The 5386-nt window shown below is 39.0% G+C and overlaps 1 pseudogene; it reads right to left on the reverse strand.

Moving 5' to 3' along the window:
• Positions 1 to 4477: 4477 nt before the first annotated feature.
• LOC106725954 lies at positions 4478 to 4960 on the reverse strand (annotated as a pseudogene).
• Between the last annotated feature and the right edge of the window lie 426 nt (positions 4961 to 5386).

Raw genomic sequence — 5386 nt, forward strand, 5'->3', positions numbered from 1 at the left:
TGGACATCATACTTTAACTGGTCAACACGAAGTTTGGCATTCTGTCTTTTGTTGGGAGGCTCCTTGCTGGACAAAATCTCCAGGCGTTCTTGCTGGCTGAATATCTGGTATGCTTGCTTGGGTTTTGTTTTCTACTAAGCGCACAGACTGCTTTTCTGCTGTCTCCCGGTGTCCCATGTGATACTGGATCTGGTGGACCTGCTTGTGCGTTTGCTGGTACAGCGGTTCCATGTCGCCGGCCCAGCCAGGTCCAGCTCCGGCTTCCTCCGAACCTGAGTTTACTTCTTGAGTGTGTCCCTTATGGGTGCAAGGAGTTGAAATCTGCAGTTTGTTGGGTTACGCTGCAAAAGCGCAGGTGGTTCCTTTTGTGTCACTGGCACAGCTTGGGCGGGGATGTAAATTGAGTAGGGCGGGGTCTCAAGGAATCACCAGGGTGGAGCAAGCAGCAATGGCGTCTCTGCGACTCCCCGAGTACCGGCGAGCAGCTCCGAGAGAGACCCACCTTTGCTTTCCGACCCACTGCAAGGCCATCCCGCCTCTCCCCGTAGGGGTCTGGGACCTCAGAATCCCGCCCCAAACAAGCTCAGTGGATTCGAGAGTTTGTAACCCCTTCTGATTGAAAAAAACCGCACATCCAGTTGCAGCCCGCCTACCTCTGTTCTTGGTGCCTCTGTACATCCTACTCAATCTCAATGCTCTTCTTTCTTTCCTTCCAGTTGTAGAGCTTCCACTGGGCCAGCTTTCCCATGGTTCTTATTTTATTTTTATTTTTTTTATTGTTTTATTGCTTAAAGTATTACAAAGGGTATTACATATGTGTTCTTTTTCCCCCCCCGCCCTTGGCAATCCCCTGGCCTCCCCTACCCCCCAGTGTCTTATGTCCATTGGTTATGCTTATATGATGGTTCCAAATGATAGCTGTTTGTCTTATAGTTGGTAGTTTCAATGTTGTTGTGGGAGGCAGCACACACAGGTCTGTACCTTACGCCGCCATCTTGGTTCTCCCTAGTTCCATTTTTTAATCTCTCTATATATGTTTTTATCTCATCTTTTATTTCTTCTTTGACACAGTCATTTTTTTTAGCAGTATGTTGTTTAATCTCCACCTATTTGTGGGTTTCTTTACTTCCTTTTTGCAATTGATTTCTAATTTCAAGGCATCGTGGTTGGAGAATATGCTTGGTATAATTTCAATCTTCTTGAATTTGTTGATGCTAGTTTTGTGAACCAACATATGGTCTATCCTTGAGAATGTTCCATGTGCACTGGAAAAGAATGTATAATCTGATGTTCAGTGATGAAAGGTTCTGTAAATGTCAATTATATTCATTTGGTCTAGTGTTTCATTTAAGGCCGATATTTCTTTATTAATATCCTGTTTGGTTGATCTAGAGCTGTCAGTGGAGTATTAAGGTTCCCAACTATGATTGTGTTTTGATCTGTTTCTCCCTTTAATTCTGTGAGTGGCTGTTTTATATATTCCGGTGCTCCTTGGTTGGGTGCATATATATTAATAAGTGTTATGTTTTCTTGATGTATTATCCCCTTTATCATTATAAAGTGACCATTTTTGTTTCTTGATATCTTTGTTATCTTGAAATCTATTTTTTCAGATATAAGTATTGCTACACCTGTTTTTCTGTGGATGTTATTTGCTTGGGATTAGGTCTTAACTCCCTTTTCCTTAACAGTCAGGTCTAAATCCTGGAAGCTATACTAGAAGAGGGAGTTTTTCTTTCCCTCTGAAACTCATCTAGGGTACTTAGAAAGCCCTTGGCTTCCAGAAGTGGTACAATGGAAGGAACCAAACATACCTGTTGGAATCCTGGCTCTGACATTTACTAGCTGTAAGAATTTGGGCATAGTGCCTAACCCATAGTAAACACACAGTGTTTCCTATTTCTTCTCTCAGATACAGAAACACTTGATTTACAAATGTCTTACACAACAGTATCTCATGCTTGCAGAGAGTGGACTTATGCAATGAGAATGAACCAAGCCACAATATTCTTTAACCAACCATTTGAAAGTTGCTGTTGTAGTTGGTGGGGCGAGTATGCAAGGAAGAGTGATGATGTATATCTCTGACAGTGCAGTTCTTTTATTTTGTGTCTTGGATTGAAAATGCTTTTTTAATCCAGTGATAATGGTACACATCAACATCACCCAACATACATTCCCTAGAACACTAGTCACCTGCTTCTGTCTCCTTTCTCAGCTTCACAAAACACATTAATAAAATATTTAAAAGTCTCTTAGTAAAGAACCTTTTGACTGAGTGTAACTCAGCATTTTACTACCATACTTAACTATGGAGTAACTTTTATATCGCACTACAGATCCCACTTTAGGTAACCCAGGTTGTTGCATCTTAGAGTAGCTCACAAAATTATATTGAACCCATAACATAGGTTGAATTTTCAGTGGACAAATGAGAAGCAAAGCTTCATATATTCATAAGTGTAATTATAAAATAACTTAAACTACATTGTAGACTGTGAATAATTTTGTCAACTAGCTGGGTACCTAATAATCATTTACTGAATTGCTTCAGTGGGAATGATAAAAATTGAAAATCACAATTTTTCTCACCCTCCAATTAAATAATTGATTCAGGTCAATATTATCAATGGGTGTTAATATTATAGGTGAATGAATACAGTGGGGCCTTGACTTACAAGTGTCCCGACTAACGAGTTTTTCGAGATACGAGCCATCTCTGGGCCGATTTTTGCTTTGAGTTGCGAGCTAAAATTCGGGTTACGAGCCAGCTTCAGATACCCCACTGCTAGTTGGCACAGCGAACGTCACAGTGAACGCCACAACATCAGCCCAGCATCACGTGTCTCACTCGTTCACTTTTTGATTTGACATACGAGTAATTTGAGTTATGAGCTCCGTCACGGAATGAATTAAACTCGTAAGTCAAGGCCCCACTGTATTGGGGAAACTGATTAGTCTCACAGTGGCAAAGTATCACTCCACAGATTACTTGCTAATTGTAAATGGGAAAGTATAAAAATAAGTAGATAAGTAAATAAATAAACATGAGTACATGCTGATAACTCTGACTGTAATTCAATACTGCAGTATGCATGCTAGCCCTCTTCCTTTCCTTATTTTAACTTATTTCTCTGAGAAACCTGGTTCCTATCATCTCCAAAATATTGACTTATTTGTTCACCACTAGCATATATGCTACTAACCTATACCGCTTTGAGAAACAAATTTATTAACTAGAATACAGTGTTTGTGTAATACTTTTTTGGTAAAGAAATATCTTAAATTCTTTTACTTGTACTAAATCTTTAAAATCTGTTGTGTATCTTTTTTTTCCAGTTATGTATCAATGTTTATTTTAATTTTGCTTCCCTTTTAGCCTATAAGGTCTGAGAACAAGAATCAACTTAGGTTAGTTCACTTGTGCCAGATCTTTTCTGTTTGCTCCCTTTGAATATCCTTTTCACCTTGCTGCATAATTGGGCTTCCTTGCTTTCTGCTTAGGTTCAAATAGTTGGAATGCCAACAGATCAGTGGATAGACAAGATTGAGACACACATATACCACACACAAATACTCTTGCCATCTCTCAGCTTATGTAACCCTCTTACAGGGCCTAAAACCTTTTTAGATAGTCTGCAGACAATTTCCTCATTAAAAACAAACTCCACAAGCTTAATTAAGTGAAAATACAGACTTAATTCCCCCATCTTTAAAATTAATTTTCTTCCCTTAGCATATAAACAAATGATAGTAAGCTTTACAAGGAACTATATATACTGAGGAGTATTTTTTTCTAAACTTAACCAATTAAAACAACTTTTAAAAATCCTTAACTACTGGAAAGAATCCAGTGTTGTCATAAAATAAGTAGTTTTCCTTTTGTTCTTAAAGGACTCCTTGTAAAAGTTCTTGATAAAGGGGCCACTGACAGGTATATTCCACAATAACACATTTCAACACTGCTTACAACCGATAACCTAGTAAATGTTAACTGAAGTTTCAAGTCAGGAGAATGGAAAATTATATTCTATTGAGAGACTATTGAAAAAATAAAACAAAAAACAAAAACCATTATCACAACAAAACCAATGACTCCTAAATTAGAAGATGACTATCACCTTTTACTAAGTACCTAAGTTTCCATGGAGTAAAACTCAGGAAAGGAGAATCAATTTTACAGCCCATTCCATAGGACTTCAGCTTCTGAAGTAACAAACAAAACCCATTTCACCTGTAGGTAGGTTTCATAGAATTGAGTCAAAGTAAAACAAACAAAATACATATTCAGTGCACGTGAAGCAAAAAGATGTATGTAAATGCTATATGTATTTATAAAAGAAATATTTTAGTTAAAAAAAATTAAAAGCCTGATCTATGAATGGAATTCTGGAACTGCCATGTAATAATGCTCAGCTCTCACTGTATTATGTCATGAATATATATGAACTATTAAAACTAAATGTGATAGTCAATAGACAACTGGCCTACATTTATGTTTATTAAAAACTGACATAAACAAACAAAACCTGTACAAAAAATATCCCAAATCGCATATCACTTTGAAACAGTAATCATGAGAGACATTATCGCCTAGGACCCCCTCTTCCTCTGCCCCGGCCACGTCCTCTTCCTCTTCCTCGGCCTCGGCCTCTTCCTGCAACTGAGGAAAGAAAAAAATAAGGCATGGTAAATCCACAAGTAGTGTATCCAAAGGTAAGCTGTCTGGCAGAATAAAATACCGAATGTTATTTCCGCGAATACTCAGTGTTTCCAGCTGTACAGGTTCTCGGTTCTTCAGGGTCATTTTCACAGCTTTAAGATGAGTATTCATGCTGACATCTACACCTGTGATTGTTCCATGGACCTGTGTTCCATTCTTTAATTCGATGGTTACAGTTTCGTGACTCAATTTCATCAAAAATCTCACGAGCTTCATCCTCTTGAAGATTTATGTCCGAGAGTGCACAAAACCCGACAACCGTGGGCCACTGGACCGGAGTATGAATGGCCGTAAACACCTAGCTGTATCTTACACTTACAGCTTATCTCAGTACCAACCACATTTCAACTGCTGAATAGCCACATGTGACTAGCAGCTTCCATCTTGGCAAAGATCTATATCTTCACATTTGCAGGGCCTATTCCCTTTGGTTTGTGCTTCTACATTTTTTCCCCTTTTGCTGCCTCTCATTCCCAATACAGAAAATCCCATCAGGTCCTGTGACATGGATTGATTCCAGGCCCTTGGCTGGGTGAACAACACTGTCTCACCTTTCTGCAGACTATGGAAGACTTTCATGTACTCTGGCACACAAAGACCTTTCTCAGGGTGGAGAGGGGTAGGCACAATCCTGACACAGGGATGGGTCAGGGGGACATGGAT

Source organism: Myotis brandtii, unplaced genomic scaffold (assembly GCF_000412655.1).
Source record: "Myotis brandtii unplaced genomic scaffold, ASM41265v1 scaffold206, whole genome shotgun sequence".
NCBI classification, from domain to species: domain Eukaryota; kingdom Metazoa; phylum Chordata; class Mammalia; order Chiroptera; family Vespertilionidae; genus Myotis; species Myotis brandtii.